This window comes from Sceloporus occidentalis, unplaced genomic scaffold (genome assembly GCF_023333645.1).
Source record: "Sceloporus occidentalis isolate IW3139 unplaced genomic scaffold, rSceOcc1.0.p SCAF_113, whole genome shotgun sequence".
Classification (NCBI taxonomy): Eukaryota; Metazoa; Chordata; class Lepidosauria; order Squamata; family Phrynosomatidae; genus Sceloporus; species Sceloporus occidentalis.
This window is the reverse complement of record NW_028317093.1, coordinates 1,756,222-1,778,165: the sequence shown is the minus strand read 5'-3', so window position 1 is coordinate 1,778,165 and position 21,944 is coordinate 1,756,222. Positions and strand designations below refer to the sequence as shown.

General features: G+C 34.6%; 1 pseudogene; it reads right to left on the bottom strand.

Moving 5' to 3' along the window:
* Window positions 1–4,062: 4,062 nt before the first annotated feature.
* Window positions 4,063–14,659, bottom strand: LOC149282541 (neurexophilin-1 pseudogene; annotated as a pseudogene).
* Between the last annotated feature and the right edge of the window lie 7,285 nt (window positions 14,660–21,944).

Below are 21,944 nucleotides of genomic sequence, written 5' to 3'. Positions count from 1 at the left end.
ACCTCATATATCTTCTTCTTTGTTAGATTAACATGTCCTTGTAGTATTGTAGCTTAAACTGGTATAATGGGAGTATCTGGTCTACAAAAATGTTAGCAGATTTTGTTATTGTAGTGAAGTAAGGTCAAGATTTTATGAAGGATAAGAGATGAGTATATAATAAAATATTGACTTCACATCACCATTTTAGCAAAACCTACAAATTGTATTTACATTCAATCTTTGACTAAAGGATACGTTTGTTTTTTCTGATCAGACGTATTTTTTACTATATTTTATATGACCAGAATAAAAAGAAGCTTCCTGACATCTGAAAACCAAACATCTGAAAGTACACAAGGACTATACTATAAAAACCAAACAGGCAAATACAACTGATCACTGAAAAAAATTGTGTTATCTTTACCAGAAGGTAAAAGGGGTAGTTTTCATGGTAGATGTACCTTGAACCTCTTATCAGCCACCATAGCCTTGAGCTCTATACAAAAGACCTCTCCACAAACGCTTCCTCTCTCTCATGTCTACATCATCTGCTACTGAAAGTGCTGAGTTATGATGCAGACCACGAACAAGGAAGCATTTGTGGAAAGATCTGTGCTGGCTGCAGCCTAGACCTCCATCTAGCATCCAGGTACAGAGGGGGAAAACATGCTAATACTTATTCTAAACTAATATTGAAGGGTGTTGTTTTCTGTTTTAGATCTCATGTACACTATATGACCAAAATGATGTGGAGACATGATCATCATACCCATATGAGCTTGTTGGACATCCCGTTTCAAAACCATGGGCATTAATATGAAGTTGCCCTTCCCCCTTGAGTTTATTACAGCTTCCACTCTTCCAGGAAAAGCTTTCCATAAGATTTTGAAGTGTGTGTGTTGGAATCAGCCAAAGTAGCATTGTATAAGGTCGGTGACGTTGGATAAGAAACCTGGCTCGCAATCAATGTTCCAATTCATTCCAAAGGTGTTCAGTGGGGTTAAGGTCAGGGCTCTGTGCAGTTCTTCTACACTAAACTCATAAAACGATGTCTTTATAGACCTGGCTTTATGCACAGGGGCACAGTCATGCTGGAACAGAAAAGATCTTTCCCCAAACTAGTACCACATAGTTGGCAGCATATGATTGTCTAAAATGTCTTTGTATGTTGTAGCATTAACATTACTCTAAGGGGCCCAAACCCTGAAAAACAGCCCTTTACAGTAGGCACTTATGCATTCTGGTAGGTGGCGTTCTCATGGTATCCACCAAACCCAGATTCATCTATCAGACTTCCAGACAGTGATGCTTGATTCATGATTTAAGATAACAAGTTTCGTCAGCTGGTGCTTGGCATTAGTGCATAGTGAACTTCGGCTTGTGTGCAGCTGCACAGACCTGAAGACCCATTTCATGAAGATTGCAACGCACAGTGCTTGAGTTTATGATGCTTCCAGAGTCTGTTTGGAACTCTGTAGTGACTGATGTTACAGAGGGCAGGCAATTTGTAGGCTTCACGTGCTTCAGCAGGTGGTGGCCCTGCTCTGTGAATGTGTGTGTAGTCAACTTTGTGCCTGAATTTTTGTTGTTCCTAGACGCTTTCACTTCACAATATTAGCACTTACAGTGCAGATCTTACAAGGCAGAAATTTTGCAAACTGACTTGCGGCATAGGTGGAATGCTATAGCAGTGCCACCTTTAAAGCCACTGAGCTCTTCAGTATGACACATTCTACTGTCCGTGTTTGTTAATGGAGATGGCATGCCCATGTGCTTAGTTTTAAATACCTATTAGCAATGGGTGTGGCTGATATGCCTAAACTAGAAGGTTTGGTTATATAGTGTATTAATTTAAAGAAAACTGAAACTATAAGCCCCATACAATGACTTTCATATGTTTAATCCAAGACAAGCAAACCAATATAAATAAGGCATTGAACATATGTAATGTTATTTTATGAATGTACATGTTTATTCTTTTGTTCCACAATGACATTAAAATACTTTTATCACCGTCTATTGAATTTCTGGGCTACAGTTTCCTTTAATATTTTGGGTTACCGATGTTAACAATTTAATAAGTTTATTACATTTTTAACCTTACATACTATTTTCATTTTTTCCTTTTTGCAGTTAGCAGGGCATTTTATTTAATAATTTTATTTTAGCATTTCTCTATTCAAATGGATAAACAGTCCTTTATGTAATTTTAATGATGATAAGATAGCCCTAAAAATGGTACCAATAACTGTAAAATAAATCTTAAATATTATTTGTGATTTTTTTTCATAGATGAAAGATTATGCCCAAGTTCCCCCAAATGGTACCCATAAGTGTCATGAATCTATCTTGGCGTAGCATATTCTCCATGAAATTATTTGTAACCACCAAGCGATGATGTACAAATATACACTGATTTCACATTTGCATTTTTTTCCTCTGATGTACACAATCCTAGAGAAGCATATGAAGTGCCAGAAGACACATTTGTGCAATATAAATATGGCTAAGTGACCTAGCATTCATGGAATAGCCTGAATTTCTTCAAATAACACCTTGTGACATGAATGCTTTTGCACTAAATTACACAGTTTTAGCTTGCTTTCAGCTCTGTATAATTTATTTATTGTGGCTAACCCAATGTGTGTGAGAAAACGTTTCCTAAAGTATCTTTTGTATACAGCAGATTTTAAACGTTATGATGCCAAATCTTTAATGGTGCAATGGTATTTCATTTATAATAAAATAAAGACTTGTCATTTTCTTTCTAGATGTAGCTATTTCACTCATTCTCTCTATTTTGTATTTTAATTTGATTACAACAAATGTATAACAATATTTGAATGATCCCTTTATATTTTGATAATTTATCACTTCCAGTAACTTGTTTAATACATAACACCACTAAAACAACCACTTGTAAATATTTAAATTCAACTTTATGTATTTTATTTTATATACAATTCTTCTCTTTGTCTCCAGAAATAAAATATCTAAATGCATACATACTTCAATGTTGTATATGTTTAGCTTTCAACAATACTTTTAGCAGAATAAATGCTTTGTACAGAATTATGTCCTTTTTGTAATGAAGTTTACAGCTAACTCGATAAAATGGATTCCTCATTTCCTTGTTTGTATTTTAACCAATAACAAGCAGAGACGATAACTAGTTATATTAATAAGCTGCTCAAGGAACACTGGTTAAACTATGTACAATACAAACCATTCATACAAATGTAGACTAGGATATTGAAGTAGTTACATTATACTGTAAGAAAGATGTCAGCAACTTATAACTTACATGGTATCTGGCAGGCATTTTCTTTTTTGCTTTTTTTTTTCAGTTTATACCGTAACTTAGAATTCATACTTTTCTTGAATATTCAAGTACTAATAGAAGCTTAAATATGCCTTTATGATATACGCCAACATGTAATTTGTAAGTGCATTTTTATCTTTAACAATGGGCTCCTTTCAAAGAACAAGTACAACCATACAAGATCTTGAATGTGCCTACTGTAATTTGTAGTTTGGTATTATAGGGTTTCTGGGCTACTGACCTCAAGAAACCTTTTACAATATCACACAGCAGTGCTCTAGCAGTGGTTTATATATTTCCCTATGACAATCCAGGGAGGTGTTTTATACAAGAGTATAAGACAGTATTGTGTTTCCATACTAATTAGCATCAATAGCATTTTAAGAATGGCTAATCATTTTTATTTCCTGAAAAACAGTCATGAAACATTTTACCTTAGACAATGAAGGTTGTTCAAACAAAGACCTTGATAAACAACCACTTACAATGTGTATGTTATAGATATATATATATATATATATATATATATATATATATATATATATATATATATATCCACAGTGACCCACATCTATTAAATAATGTATGGAGCAGTTTGGGAAAAGTAAATTGCATCTGATTAGTTTCTCAGTATAAACATTGTGGTTGCCATTTGCAGAGTAGACACATTCCAGGCAATTGATGTGACTTTCTTCATTAAGGTTCCTGCCCGGTCACCTTTTATTCCATAGAGGTAAAGTCTTGCATACATGTTTTTGTCAACCAGAAGGGAAGTATGGAGTGTCACTGTGGTAGTTGTAATCAGGACACACCTTTTGAACTAGTTTATAATCTGTACTATAAAATGATATATAAATACAGATCACTTTAAAGGGCTTGGAGCACAACCAAGACACATGACTTTGGGTCTGCTCCTGATAACATGTTTTTGAAGGATCATAGTTGCAAAGTGTGTTCTTGGTAGCCTTGTCAACCTTTTCATATTCAATGCGACAATTAAAGGACTTAGAATCCTTTGCATCTATTACTGTTTGTTGAGCCAAGTCAAATTCCACAATTTTAGTTGGGGGAACTAAACTCACAGAGACATTTCCTTGACCAGTAGAATTGTGTCTAAAATAAACACTGAAGGTTCCATTGCCATGATCAACAATTTTTCCGGTTATCAATAAATTTAATTTCACAGTTTTGATATTGGAATGAAAATCTCCCCAGCCAAACATTTTCTTAAACTTTCCTGTCTTAACAATAGGCCGCCTTTTTGCTCTGGGACGAGGTTCTTGTAGGTCTGTGGAGTTCCTCAGCCAGTCCCAGAGCTCTTGCTCAGTATAGGGTTCTGGAGTATCATATCTCATATTCAACGCTGTCTTATTTTCTTTGCCACGAAAAGTCTGTGAAAGGAGCCGGCTAATTGACAATTCTTTGTTACTCTCTGTCCATATGTGCTTAAGCGTTGATATGGAACTTCCTGATTTTAAGTTTCCGAGTTTTCCACCACCAGTTGAATTTGTACATGTCACCTACAAGAATACAGAGAGAATAATATGAAACAAACATTCTATAAAATAACATATCAACAAATATAAAGTACATTTAAATAATTTAGATGAATTCTAAAGACACAATAAATGATAAGTGTTTGGGCTTGCTTTTTAATTCTTGTTTTTATAAATAATTCCTAAATAGACTTTAGTAGCCTTAACAATACAAACATTCCATACACTAGAGTCGAAATGATAACTGTTGACTGAAATTGACAGTGAAGCCTGCAACATAGTTTTTTTATGTATATTTTTGTTAATTAGCATTTTCATATTGTATTCCTTGCATTATTTAAAATAAGAAGCATCCATTGGAGCTAGAGGTCTAGAATATCAAACTAAAAGTCTGATAAAGGTCAAATGAAGTTACATATTAATAAATTTTTTTGAGAAAGTAGTAAAAAGTGTGGATATGGGGAAATAGTTTTTTTTATGAGACTTTGGAAGAAACCAATGAAATTAAGAGTGGGAAATGGGACAGAGGGATTTGGGTCCAAAACTGGGCACTGTTCAACCTAAAAAGAGACTCTTTTTAAGTGGCTGCTTCTATAGTTGTAATAGAAACAGCATTTTAACTTTTTCTAACTAGGGAGAAATACAATGCCTCACCAAAACAATCCAAAAATACAAGACAATTAAATATTTCAAAAGATAGATTTACTTCCCAAAGTTCCATCCAATACATAAACACTTTGATGCACTCTTAAGATATTTTTTATGACAACAGCAATTAAAAATAAACACAAAACACATAATGTCATAACTTTCATCAACTGTTTTTCATAAAACACCAACACTGATAGTAGATCCAAGACAATGCTGGAACATACACATGCCTCGTTTATCATTTTTTTTCCCACTACATGCACAATTTGATATCAATATTTAAAGATATATTGTTACCAAATTTTTGAGTATTTTTAAAACAATATTAAAGTTTATCATTACTTTTAATGTGTTTACCTTTTTAGTAATTAATCTGCCTGGCAAATAGTTTTAACATACAAAGTGGGAAAATACATGTAATTTTTAAATTAATGAATTAAATTCCAACATTTTACAGGATAGCTCAATGAAGTCTCTTAAGAAAATTTAGGTCGAGATTTATTTTTGGAAACATTAGTCCTTATGATTATGAAATACAGTATGACAGTGCTACTTGAGAGACATATAAACATTCATACAGAATGCTGATTTCCTTCCAAATCTTCACACTTAATTAACTACATCTGCATTAGAATTCATTCCAAAGCACTGTGGGGGACATGTTATTAGACCCACAAGTCATAGTATAGAACATCTTCGCTATGTCTAAAAGCAGCTTGGATGCAGCATACCAATTGTGAACAACAGAAACTTTTTATCAGAATATTCTACTGCTGTCAGATTGATTTACCCCACAGATCATGTAATAGCCTCAAGTATTTTTTCAAATATATTCAATGCTTTTAAGATCGGTAATAACACATGGCAATGTGCCATTTAAGACCTGTCATGTTCTCATTGGTAGCATAAGGCATTTAGTTCTTTGGGGCTTTAGACAATCTCAACATTTAGTACACACTGCAAGTATAGTATGAAATGTTTAACATTTTAAATGTGGCTTAATATATATATATATGTGTGTGTGTGTTTGTACCATACTAGCCTGTAAAATGTTTCTTCTACAAATATATATTAATAATTCATATTCTCTACAAAGCATGGTAGTATTATGTATCCCAGTTACTACTTGTGTGTCAAAATAGCCAAAACCAATATGCCTCCAGCAACACAGCTTTGTTTCTTTATAGCGTAAACATGGTCAATTGTTAATAAGCAAGATATGCAAAAGGTTCTTCAGTTTACTTATGGAAAAATTTACAAAAAGCCTTTTGCCATAGAGCTGGCAAAATTATTACAAATAAAAAAGCATTTTCACTGATGTTAATATTTTGATCTGCACCAAAAATCGTCTCCCCTGGAGAAGTAACTGAAAAAGGCCTCGGCGTGGGCAGGACAAACAGGACTGAGTATAAAAAGGCCATCCTGGCACTTTAATGCTGGCGTCCGCCTAATGACGTAAGCCGTCAGCTGGAAATGACAGGCCACACGTTACGTTTTAATGCTTACATAGCATGCAGCCGGGCATATCCAGCCATCAGCCCTACGTTGCAGCACCCAATCGCGGGAGCAGCAGATGAGATATGGCATGATCTAGTACAGCTCCCCCAGTCGGATCATGTTTCCACCACATTAAAAGGAGCTGCGTGCCTTTAAGACACAGAGTGCCGTGGTATGACATCATATTCCCAGGCGAGCAGCACCTTCGAATGCAGTCTGTGGAGGCTGTTGAAAGTGTAAATTGGCCAGTTGAGAAGATCGAAGAGTAGGCCTAGGCCAGTATATGTCACTGTACCTATAGCTTGTGCTTTTTGCTTGTCAATTAGTTGTAGATATTTTTCATCTTGTGGAAGCTGAAATATGTATCATCATGTGATAGAGCCAACATTATCTAATCAATTTCCTGTCCTAAAGTTCTCTCTTCTTTCTTACCCTTACTGCCTGGACCAATCAACAACTATCAGCAACTTAGAGCAGGGATGCATTATTGGAAATCAGCAAACAGGTTCTAAGAAAAGGAAAATGCATACAACAATCTTTTCAATAAATATTTATTCTTTATATCCTTATGTAAATATTTTTACATATATTCTAGTGTATATATTTCAGGAAATATAGGATTTCAGAAAAAGATCAGATCTGCTTAAAGAAATAAATGTGCCTTTAGAGCATTTGGTTCTCTTTGATGCTCTATGCATTAGTGCTTTACTTTCAAGTTTACTACATGGTGTCTGATCCCTCATGAAAAGAGTTGCTACCTAATCTCTTATAATGGGACTTAATGCAGTACAAATGCAGGAACGATCTTCACACTCTGAGGAGAAAAATGGTGTGTGGGATGAATTAACTGTGTGTATTATGCAAATAAACAAATATAAAACAACTTTCATACATCAATCCTTAGGGTTTATTGAAATTTAAGGCTCTTGTTCTGTTGTTCTGTACATTATGTCAAAATTTGTCTCGATGTTTTTTGCCTTTATTTTTAGTTTAGATAACTGATCCTGATTCAAGCAGTAAAGCAGCATTAAACACGCAGTGGGCTATAAAATACAACTGATGGCTAATTCCATTCACCTGGATTAGCAATTGAAAGAAAACAATTCTAAAATGCCAGCAATGAGCCGGTTCTAGATTATGTGTTCATCACGCTTACAGTTACTTGCTTATGCAAAACACAATTCAAAAAGAGGCACGTCCAATTAAGTCAAAGTTAAAAAGGAAATTTATACTTGTGCACGTTTTTTCCATGGTAAAGGCATATTCCAGCCAACCACAACTCATACATCTGTCAAATTCATATAACCATATAAACACCTGCATAACCATTACAATTTGCCTGTGATTAGCACTTTAACAAGCAAAATCACAGAGCTCTGGAAAGAAGGACAGTGCAACTGATACAGAGAGACAGGATACCGATGAAGAGAGGCACTAAAATGTTTTTGGAGAAAGAGCTGTTCAATTGACCTTACACTGCAAACACTTTTTTTAAACGTTGCACTCAACCTAGATAATACACATACAACACTTACACCTCACTTTACTTTTTATAGAGTGTTTTCCTATGTGGGAAAAAGTCTGAGTACCTTAGAGTGTGATAGAGTGGGTACGTGTGTGTGTAAAAGATGGCAGAGAGGTAGTTGATGACTGACATTGGGGTTGGTAGTGGGACAGGAGCAAGATGTAAGGTTGTGGGGCAAAGCAAACGGTGGAAGAAGAAATCCCAGGAGTGGGGCGATAGAGAAGGGGCCTGAGATGCTCCAGATGTGCCAGGCACACTAGAAGAGATGGATAAGAAGCAGTGGAACCACTGGAAGGTGGTCATACACAACCATAGCTAATTAGGTCTCTAGGGGTTTCGCCAGTTGTGTCTTAACCATTGCCACATCATCATGTTATGAAGGAGGAGGGCAAAGAGCATCCAGCTGGAATAATAGGCACAGGGATACAACATTTTATGTACTTAGAGCATATGGTAAAATAGTCTTAAGTATGGCAGTGCTGTCAAGGGAAGTAAAGAGATGAATAAAACAGGAGATTAAAGATGCAGTGTTCTGTGTATTAACAATAACTATTTGGGCATGCTGTGGGAGAACAACTGGAGTAGGCCATTAACATACTTTTAAAATGCCATAGTGTTATAACATAGAAAGAAAAATCTTTTCTTAATAAAATAATTTACGAATAACCTATACATGAAATTATCAGAAGCCCTTATCACACTTTCAATAATTTATACGCTTGATAAGTCATATGAAAAATGAGTTGTCGAGTTGCCGATGTAGTATGATTTATCTATGCTTCGTTGAAAATCAGAAATTGATTTTAAAACTTAAAGAACTGATATATGAGCCTAGCCATGTTCAGCCTCAATATAACACTTTAGTATCCTGTTAGTCTGTTTAAATAGCCAAAGTCAATTTCCTAGTGACACCTAACTTCATTACATCTATTTTTATGAGTATTAGTCTGTCTCTAAAGATAACTTGCATGCTGGATAGGTCATTTAATCTAAGCCCTGTGGGGTTTCAGATAAGGATATTCATCATTTGCAGGACAATTACCTAAGGCAATACAGATGCCTTCGAAAATAGATAAAGAGACAACTAATGCAATGCTCTATTGGATCTTTAATTTTCCAATATGTATCTTGCCTGGTGTGATAAATATGTTCATTTTTAATGTTTTTCAATATATAAAAATATGAATTTTATTTAGATTCTTTGGCATTCTGCATTTCCCTGCATTATTTTTAAATATTTTTGTTGACCCTGCTGTAATTTCCAACTTTAAATTAATAATATATCATTAAACATTTCTGTGCTGTAATAATATTATAGTAAATAATGACCATCATTCAAGACTTAAAAGACACAGGAGCAGTAAAGTGATTGGATATGAGGGAAGGAGTGCAATAAGAGCTACAACCCCCCTGGGTTTATTCTGTATTTTATTTACTTTGGAAAATTATTATTTATGTTGGAAAAGTAAAGAAAAATCTGCATAAGCATGCATTGGTTAGGTATATGACTTATATATCTTAAATATAGGATAAGGACTGAACAAAGTTTAAGGTCTTTACCGCAGGGGAAGTGGGCAGACTAGATGGGCTTAATGGTTCTTGTTTGCCATCAAATTGTATGTTTCTATATATATTGTATTTTATTTTACTACTTATTTTAAGTGATGTGAAAAAAAATGTATTTATGATTTTTTTTCCTTCAGTCAGTTATATTGCCATCAGAAGAAAAAAAATATGATTCATTGGATAGTTTATATTAAAAATAATGATTTAATGTCAGCTGTTGATTGATTTCAACCATTCAGTTTTCTCTCCAAAAATGTGAGTAGTTGGATAAAAAAAAATTGCCCCTGCACAAAAATGAGTAGAAATTTGCATATTTTACAACAGGGGAACCTTGTTCACACCTCCAAGTTTCTACCCAAGTACATGTCATGAGTGTTGTGAAATGTTGCATTGACATCAGTTGGCATAGTTCAATGTTTCTACCCACCTTCTCTTTTGTTATTCCATAAGGACTAACCCATTTTTCACCTACTTCTAACTATGATGTTAACATTCCAGTAGACATAATAATATATCGATTGGAAAGAACGTTCCTAATTGTAATGCTTTCAGAGAATAATTATGTATACATAGCAATACAGATTTATTAAGAAGTGTGCCATCCAGTACCCATAAAATAGACAACATATAATTGATTAAATGTCTGTGTGTCCTCTCATTTAGGAAATGTAGCACTTGTCACCTCAACTGACTGTATTGTTTCAGTATTAATGGTCTTCCATTTGAGTCCTAGGGCAGCTGCCCCATGTGTCCCCTCAACAGCCACTATAGCTTGGAGGTGGAGGTCTGTTAAAACTGCTGGCAAAGACTACTCCACTAATGTTTTATTGTGGCCTGCACATCACCTTCTGGTGCCGACAGCAAATGGGGAATAAAAAAGCATCAATGGAGAAGTCTATGACAATGGTTGTGCAGACCTCGACATCTCATGCAGGTAAGATTGGGCTAGAGTGTATGGGAGGACACTTGCCTCAGTCCCCATTAGGTATTAATCCAATTACAAAAGAAAAGTTAAGGAAATTATGAGCATTTTCATGATTCTAGACACAATGTGGTTGAGGGTTCAAGATACAGGTAAGACTTAGTTGAGCACCACCAACTAAAGGGGCACTAAAGCCGTCATGGGTATTTAAATAGAGCTAGGTGTCAACTTTAAATTAATGTTGTTTGCATGGAAATACATAAAGGAAATCATGCAAATTCCCTAAAAGCATTTGCTCTTTTTCCTCGGCCTCAGCTATTTACAATGCAGTAGTCCTTGCTTTCAGACACGTTGATTAGAGGCAAATATGAAAAGCCATAAGTTATCATGTTATAGTTAGTTACAGAAACTGTCAATAGCAATAGAAATGTAATGGTTACCTAGAAAATATAAATCCTATAGTACAATATGATAGCATACAAATAGTAACTCTATGGGCAAAAATCATCCGGAAATTCAAACACCTTATGATATTTGAAATTAAATTTCTTTATTTCAAATAAATGGAGAAACAATTTCCCTTTGCACCTGCTCCCTACAGTACTTCTAATCACGTTATGAGTAGGGAACTAAGAAATACAAAGTAATGAGTTCAAAGTGAAATTGTTCCCCTTTAGTATGCAGTATACAAGTGACATACCGGTACTATCAAATATCTCCAACATGAAACTATATATATATATATATTTATATATTTTCGGGAAATGAATACATAAATATCATAAATATCATACATCTTCTGTTTTACTAAACAAAAGAAAACAATTAATAACGAACATATTAGAATGTAACCATGCACATTCAAATATAGTAAATATATTTGTAAATATTATTATAAATCCTATTTATTAAGCTTTAGCTTTTTTAAAAGTTGATCAGTTTTTGAACTTGTTGGTCTGGCCCTGAATAAACTGGAAATTCAATCAAACATGTGCCTGGATTGCTTTTTGAAACCTTTAAACATCATTAGTACTGGAGTATTTATTAGAAAAAATAAAAACATTTGAAGGTTCTTCAAACCTACACAATTTTCTCTTTCATTTCTCCTTTCTATAACTGTAATTCAAAAGATTAAAGTTATGCTAGAGGTTTACCTCTTTAGGACATTAAAAAACTATTAAGCTAGTCATATACATATTTTAACAAATAATAAAAACATTATTAAAATAAGTACCCTGGTAGCATTTTAGTATTAAATGATGTCAGGTAAAAACAATGCTTTAATTTAATAATTTGCCAAGCAAAGTACAGTATATGGACAGCATAAAAAAATATTTTTTATTAATATGGCCAATAAAAGAACAGCTTATTTTTAAGAGTAAAATGGAACTATTTAATTAGACTAAATAGATAAATAGAAATAAAAAAAATATTGTACGTACATTTTGAAAACCAAACTAAAGTCGCATTGTTTCTAGAATATCAAATTGTGCTTGGCATGCTTTATTTCAGCTTTGCCAAAAGAAACCCTTTTTTAGTGCACATCTCATTTGTGTATTCATTGGCAACAGCTAATGTAACATTTAGATTAGCTCAACGCCACAACAGTTCTGATTACATTTGCATGTGTTATGGATGCATCTGGTGAAAGCAGGTCCAACTGGGGCATGCAATTGCTTCACTGCCTGAATATGTACAGCAAGGCAATAGGGAAGCGTCACGGCACAGACATTACTCTCATCAATTTAACAGCGCAATGTTTCTTCTGTGAAATGATTAAGGAAGTACATTCAATAATAATCACACACATTTATACTTAATATTTAGTATCGTATAGCTATAAAAGGACAAAGTCATTATTTGAATTTATCTCAATTTATATTATTTTGAATTTATGCTGTTAAGGGGACAGCAGGAAAAATTCGGCCTAGGCATGAAAGTATCGTCAAGTGGCCCCCGACCATTTCATATGAGACACCCAAGAACCATGAATGTAAAATGTAAGCAATGCATTTGCGTTTACAGCATGAAATATAAAATCTAATTGGAAATTTGTGTAACTACGATAAGAAGACATTTTCCTAATTTCTATTCATGCTTATCATCAAATAGTTATATAAATACAGATAATTAACACAATGCTTAGAGGGAATTGTTTTGAAATCTAAGAAGATATGAATGATGTAGATAGCTTTAACTAACTGGCATAAGAATTACACAGTTTTATAATTAGTAAAGTTTAAAAAAAGAAGAAAAATACAAATCAATAGTTCAGCCTTTACAAGACACTTCATTGATACAAAAACAAATTATGTGAGACAAAAATATTGTTTACAAGACACATAAAATCTTTTAGAAATGTTACATCTATTCTACAATATATTTTATATGATATATGTATATTTTGTTTCCATTATTTTAGCAATAAGTATTGTATGTATGGAAAATCAGGCAAATAAGGATATAACTATGCTAGTTTTATTTTAATCACAGATAATATTATGATACTATACTATAATGATTTTATATAGATATTGATTTGGATAACATTTATTTAGCATTTATTAAATAGTCCAAAATAGGTTTACACAAAGAAGAATACATTACAAAGTCCCTTTGCCAATAGTAAATAAACAATTTCGATGTCCCTTCTCCAATTAGAAGACTTAATTGGAGATTTTAATTAGATATTTCCCTCAATTCATTCTATTAATAGGTCAATTACTATTCATGCTACAGCGTACTGTATTCTTTGCAGACCATGAAAAAGAAAAAAATATATATATTTATAAATATATATATATATATATATATCTTCTATAATAACCATACAATTGATTATCATTGTGAAAATACTTTAAAGTTGCTGCTCACTTACTGATATCCTGCACTTAAGCGGGGGATCTATTCTGCGGAATCCTGCCTAAAATAACCACCAAGGAAAATACATGTTCTTCGGTAGAAAAGTACATGTATTAAAGTATCAATGTGAAGAATCTAAATTAAAAAGCAGACCAATGCTCTTTTTTACTGGTTCACTTCCAGACCCTTTGGGTAACTGTTCTATTCTTGTCTTCCCTTTAATTCCACCCAAATGGCATAAATGTCAAATAGGAAATAGATCACACTTAAAATAGTAATATTTAATGGAATACAAAAAAAATAAAACGTCCTTGCATGAATAAAAATCGTTACGAGCAGCAGTGAGTTTACCCATCATACCGCCTCCAATGAGCACAATAAATAATAAAGCAAAAATAAATTATGAGTTCCTTGGATAGCCACACAACGCATTTCACTCCATCTAGGGTTCCTCAAGGTGTGCTTTTTTTTCTGTCTGATCTTCGCAAGGACTTCATATTTTTGTATTCCATTAAATATTACTATTTTAATTGTGATCTATCTCCGATCTTACATTTGAGTCTTGTGAATGGAACTGAAGGAGAGAGGAGAATACAACAGTTTCCCAAAGGGTCTGGAAGTGAACCAGCAAAAAATGTTATTTCTCAAGTTAAAAATTTGTAGCGCACCTTACCGGTTGCTTTTTTATTCTTTCCATTGTCTTCTAGTCCGAGACACTAGAGGTGTGTGGTGCTGCTTAGTTAATGCTTGGTGCTCTGTATATTTACCTTGTATTTGTTAATATAAGCGTTCTGATCTCTGTGTCCTTTTGCAACGTTGCTCTGACTATGCTGCATTAAGAGTATACTATGTGAACATAGTAGTCAGACACAATAATCCCTGCATAGCAATGGCAAATACATGTTGACATGTTTAATCTTACTTAATCAATTTAAGCCAATGTATGTCTGCTTCATAGCTCTCCATTTCAGTCTATGGGAGGAATGCTATTCAATTACTTGTGATAGATTTATTCCGCAACAAATTCAACCCAATGACTCTTAGTTCTCAAAGCATACATCTACATATACATATATTTAGATATGACTGCATACTACAATTTTGAACCAAATATCCATTTCATATGCAACAAAATTTTGATCACAGTTTCAGAGTATGTAATATTATTCTGCTTTCAAATTAGCCTGCACAATATGATTTTCTCATTACATTTTTAGCAAGACTATAAAAGTAAATTTTAATTGGTTTCACGGTTAAAAAAATCTATATCTATATTATTGTTCCCTAACAAAAAAGCTGCGTAAAAGGTTTTCTAGGAATAAATTCACAAGTGAGATGCAGTTAGATGTAACTGCGGGTGGCTCATATACATTGAAAAAATAAAAACAGATGTACATTATCTCACAATAGTGAGTACACCCCCTCACATTTTTGTAAATATTTTTATTATATCTTTTCATGTGACAACACTCAATGACACTCTGCTACAATGTAGTGAATGTACAGCCTGTATAACTTTGCTGTCCCCTCAAAATAACTCAACACACAGCCGTTAATGTAAAAACCTTGGCAACAAAAGTGAATACACCCTTTAGTGGAAATGTCCATATTGGGGCCAATTGGAGCTTTTTTGAGCTACTGTATGTTCCATGCGGGTTTCCACCCCACTTACCATTGCCACAGGTATGTGGAAGAAGCAGCTGGGGCATAGCCTCACTGCCTGGTATATTAACTAGCTTGCTGGGGTGTGGGGAGGAAAACCCAGTACTTAGACCTGCACTAGCCATTGGGCAATCTGGGCAAACATCTGATGGGCCAGTGCTTGATGGCACCTCTCATGTACCTTAAAATAATGCAAAATGTAAGCAGCAACATATTTTCTCAAAGGTCAAGTATGTTTGGGCCTAGGACAACATGTCTAGGGGGCGGAAGTCTCCTCCCCCTGCAAAACAGGGATGCTGATCGATCTCTTGGGTGACCAGTCCACCTAGTTTGCCACTGCTGAATGAGCCAGATACAGCAAAGAACACTGATCTCCCCAACCAGACCATTTACATTATGACTGTGTGCCTTTAAGACATGATAAATGAGGAGTGGGCAGCTGAGAGGACTGCCCTGGGTCAGGTAAATAAACCTCTAGTGTAAGAGTTTTAATGTAAATGTAAATTGCCAGAACTGACTTTAATCCCCAGGTCAGAGCTGCCTGCACCCTTCTGAGAAACAGGGGTTAATCTGACCTATCAGTGTCAAATTATTGTTGTAACCTTTAATGTGTTGAGGTTCATCATTGTAACAACTAGTGGTAGAGTCTGTTTTTTTTTATTACATAACATATTGATTCATTTTTGTTTTGCTACAAGACCCGGTAGTGGGGCCACAAGCAGATCTCCAGGACCTCATAAACAATAAAAGAAGCCTACGGAGATAAATGGAGGAACAACGGTTACAGCACTTATTTAGTAGAAAAATGCTTGTTTCTGAATTTAAAAATAAACATGAAAGAACAGCTGAAAAAAACTTTCAAAAACAAATCTAACTATTAATATACTCCCAGTCGGAAAAACACTGAAGCCGCAATTCACTTGTAATCGTTTTCTGACAGCTTAATATGTTCCCAAAATGTTGTTAGTGTTATGCACTGTATTTGTATGACCAAAGTATTTGATCAGACCTGCTATAAACATAGTAACTGCAGTAAAGACTGTGGCTCTACAATAGTATAATAAAAAAATGTAATCCTTAACATTGCAAAGTCCCACAGCAATAAAACTCAATTTCATCTTGAGGGCGGATATTCATTGCTATGCGTTTGAACTTATGGAAAAAGATTTATGGGGAATCAGATGGGAATAATTGATGACTTGATTGATGTGATATATCTGGAAGTGTTCCTTAGGGTTTTGTTGGTAGCAGAAAACTTTGAGCTTTAATGTCATGACACAGAAAATCACTTAAATTAAGATTTAAAGCTGTCAGATATTTACTGAAAGCTCTTTAGCGTCTGCCAAATTATCAAGAAATATTTAAAGCAATGGCCCGGCGCATTTTGATGAAATCCTTTTACTGTGCATGGAAAATGTAGGGCTGCAAACATGCCAGGAATTCTATGTACCCTGACCTTAAAGATGCTCACTTATTTTTTCTTTATAGAGATGCATATGCTGAAACTGGAAAATCCAAAAAATGTGGCCTGTTTGTAGGGCTGGAGGCCTAGAATTAAATACCCCTGCCACATGCACAGTGTCAATGCTTAGTGTATTGGGAAATCTGGCTACCGATCATTTGACCAAGATAGCATTGAAAAATACTTTGAATTTTTTTTGTTTCAATAAACTCCCTTTATCTGCAGACCTGGAATCTACCATTGTTGTCATTTATGCTGTTTTTTTTGTCTCCTTATGTGTGTGATATTATCAAGATATACCGTATTTGCTCGATTATAGCAAATGCTCTGAAAAATAACCGTCTTATATTTGAGGTCATTTTCTAATCAGACTTCAAATAGAGGTCTGACTACAAGGATCTCTGCAGGAGATCTGGATCCTCCTCTCTGGCAGCTGGTGGACATCTGTGCGATGCGCGCAGACAACCCCCCGCTACTGCCGGCACTTCCTCTGGGGCTTCTATGGCGGAGCGCCGGCATGACATGATCTTCTGAAGTGCCGGTAGTAGCAGGTTGTCTGCGCGGATCGCTTAGACCTCCACTGGCTGCCCCACTAGACACCAAGGAATCAGAAGCACAGGGGACAAGTCTAGGGAAGCACTGGTAATTTGGGGGAGGGTAAGAGTGGCATATGTGGGTTAAAGGAAATATCAGGGAGGCAGACTGGCATATAGGGGCTTAAAAGGTATATCAGGGAGGCAGAGTGACATATAGAGGTTATAAGGCATATCTGGGGGGCAGAGTGGCAAATAGGAGGTTAAGAGGCAAATCTGGTGGCAGAGTGGCATATCAGGGAGGAAGAGTGGCATATAGGGGGCTATAAGGCATTTCTGGGGGCAGAGTGCCATAGACGGGAGTATAAGGCATATCTGGGGGGCAGATGTGCATAACTGGAGGCAGGTTGGCAAATAAAAGGAAATAAAAAGAAAAAATTTATTTTTCTCAATCATAGTTTTTATTAAATATGAAAAAATAGTTTAAATGTGAATTAATATTTACTAGTAAAACTTTTTTCTTATAGGGTAGTCTTTTAGATATTCAGGTTTTTTCTTTTTTTCCTAAATTAATATTCACATTTTGAGGGGTCTTCTTGTAATCGAGCAAATACAGTACTTTAATTTTCCAAAGATTCACTGGTGGTAGGGTTTAATAACCAACCTAGCAGGATCCATCTTTACCACTGGTCCACCAGCCACCTAGCTTGTAAGACCTTAAAAGAGGGATGAACCCCTCGATTAACAATGATGCCTCCAAACTGTCTTACGAGTGCATGTACTAGTTACATGTTACGTTTAGAAAACACTGGAGATGCCAGGGTTAATAATATAAAGGAAAATAGAAAAACAAATTATGCACCTTTAGCGCAGAACACTGCTGTGCAGGTTCTTACAGTGCAACTGTAGTGGCATATAATATACAGCATGTTACCTTTGTTGGAATGTAGTAACCTTGTTTTTTATCGCAGCGAAGTTGTTATTTTCTATTTTAAGAAATGTTTTGACACTTGTGATTGTATTCCCAGATTACAATATCTCATATCATCTGCCATTAAAAAATTAGTGTTCCATAGCCAAAAAATAATGATATATGCCAAAGCAGAGCTCAAAACTGTCCAATTAATTAGGTGTGTCAGGATGAATTAAAGAAAAAAAAAAAGAAAAGAAAAATGACTTCTTGCAAAATATGTGACTGTTTGAAGTTACCATGCATAAAACAATATTATTTGATGATACTAAGGCAAATGCAAACTTAAAAAAAGCCTCCAATAAAAAATATCCACAAATGTATTGTTGTTATAAAAGATCATATAATCTATTTTATAGCCAAAGGCTGCTACAGTAAATACATGACTTCATCGCTGTCAGAAAATCAATTATACCAGTGATTAACAGAACATGCTTCCATCGCTATCATATTTTTCACTCTTTCTCTTATCAGAAAATATACTATTTTTTTTTGTAATATGCAATGTTTAGATAAAAGGATGCAACTTGCCTCTATCAACATCTACTGTATATTAGATATGTGCAACATTTTTTGGTTAGTTTTTGGCTCATTAGTTTTCAGACAACAAATTCTATTTCTAAAAAATCTATGTGTTAATATTTAACTTTATATGACTGTTATTTTATGATCGTGAGACAATTTAGCTTTATTTGTGTTTTGTACACTTAATGCAGAAAACAGCCAAATCAATTTCCACTAGCAGCTCACTCTTAGCTCTAAGCAATTAAAAGGTTAAAGAGTGGTTGAAAAATATAAATTATAAGCCAGTATGTTTCATAAATATGTCTGTGACATATCTACCATCAGGTGAATCTGTAATATAGGATAATGACCAAAAAGTTGCATATCTTCACATGAAACTTGCAAAACTTAAGGTTGTAGCCACTCGCGTGGCCTTGCTTCCTCACAAGCAACTTATCTCAGTTGGTTCTGTTCAACTTCCTAAACCAACTTGTATTTGACTAAGAAACTGAAATACACATTCAGACACAAACACCTAAACATACACATCAATGCTCACACACACTTACACATCCATGCTCATACAAAAACATTTACACATACACATTCCACGTACACATAAACATTTATACTCACACATTTATGCTCACACATACACATTCATGCTCATGCACACTTACACATACACATTCATTCTCACACACACTTATACATACACATCCATGCTGTCAAATTCCTTACTAAAATCCATAGTATATATTTACTGCTCCTCCTGGGTCCATCACTTAAAAAAAAAACGTTAGTTTGAAATGCTGTTTCTGATTTTATTTGGAAACACAGATTTTGACGGCAGATAAGAACCATTCAGGCCATCTAGTCTGCCCATTTTTTTAGATTTTTAAACCCCTATCAGTCAAAGCTTTTTGTCTATTCCATGCCTGTTTAAATCCCTCAATGTATTAGCCTCCACCATTTCTGCTAAGAGATTGTTCCATTTATCTGCTTATATTGCTTGTAAGCCTCTGACCCTCTAGTTTTAGACTGTGACCTCTAGTTCTAACATTGCTCCTCCTTTCAAATACACTTGTCTCATGTACTATGTGAAATCTATTTAAATATTTAAATGTTTCTATTGCATCCCCCTCTCTCTTCTTTCCTTCAAGCTATACATATTAAGATCCTTTAATCTTTCCTGATAATTTCTATCCTCCAAACCGCTTACCATTTTGGTAGCCCTCCCCTGAACTCCTGGTTATGGGGTCTTCCGAACTATATACAATACTGTAGATGAGGCCTGACCAGAGATCTGTAAAGCTATTCCCTCTTCCTACTGCTAATGCTTCTTGCTGTACAACCCAGCACCCTGCTTGCTTTTTGAGATGCTTTAGTGCATTGTCTGATTACCTTTAATAAAGAAATAATTACTCCTAAGTCCCTCTCTTCTGTTGTCACAGACAGAACAGTGTCCCTAATGCTATATTCTGCCTTGGGACTCATTCGCCATTTGAGTTATTTCACCCAGAATGTCTACCCTGTTCCAGACCTTTGTATCATCTTCAAAAAGACATACCATACCATTAAGGCCTTCTGTAATATTACTTATAATAATATTAAAAAGTACAGGTCCCAATATTGATCCCTGCGGTACTCCACTAGTAACAAGTCCTTCCTCTGAATTTACCCTATCATTCAACCATTGCCTTATCCATACTACTACTTTGGCATCCAAACCCAAAGACTGCAACTTATTAATATCTGCTATGGGGGGCAGTGTCAAATGCCTTACTGAAATCTAGAGAGGCAATATCTACAGCTCCTCCCTGGTCTATTATCTTACCAGTCAAAAAAATAAATTACATACGATTGACAGGATCTTCCTATAGTAAACCTGTGCTGATCATGCAAAATCATTTACTTCCAGATATTTAACAATCCTATCCTTTAGCATGGTTTACATTAACTTGTCAACTACCGATGCAAGGCTTACTGGTTTATAGTTGGTCGAGTCTTCCCTATAACCTTTTTTGTGCAGTGGTTCTACCATTGCTACTACTCCTGTCATTAGTGACTGGTTAAATAGACCTGCTAGCGGTTTTGCCAGGACACCACAAAGTTATTTTAATAATTTTGAATGTATGCCATTAGGTACCATAGATTTGTCTGAATTCTCTTCATTTTTCTTTAGTTTAATTATTCCTGATCTATGTTTTATAAACTCACTTATATATCTAAAAAGGTTTTATCAAAGACTGAGCACACTCAAAATAGATTTGCATTTAAATACCACATTAAGCAATCACCAAGGGGAAAAGATATTCAGTCTTTTTTTTCTTTGGTTTATGATCCTCGAATGTAACATAAATTTAAGTTGGACATAAAACTAGAAACAGTTTGGTGAAAAAATATGCATCTCAAAAATTAGAAAGAATCTTTTACTATCGTCTAATGTATATTTACGTGGATTCCATTCTTACACTAACTACTAGAACATAAATTGGAATGTTTAATCACTGATATGCATAGAGACACATTGTTATTATGTTGTTTCTATTTCAGATTAATTGTTGTTCTGTAAAACTATCAAGTACATCAAATTTGCTGCATGTTTCATGGCTTTACTTATTAAGTGTAGCAAATTATGCCATGCATGCTTTTATTTAAGAAGCTTAGAAAATAGGCTACTTTACCACAGTAGTTGTCAACATCTAAATCACAGGGAATATGAAACACAACTTAATCCAGAACGTAGACATGCCATGCTTCAACAACAATAAAGAATCACATTGCTTTGTAAAGAGAAAATTGTAGTGTCCAAGGTATTCAGTTTAATGTAGCATAAAGCATGAAACATTTCTTATGTGTGTATGTCTTTATGCTGTTATTCTTGAGTTATACCAATAATTATGTCTTATATTTGCCACTAAGGAGCTCAATAAAAATGCTGTGGTTTAAGAAAAAACTATCCCTGATATGCAAATGATGTCACGTTA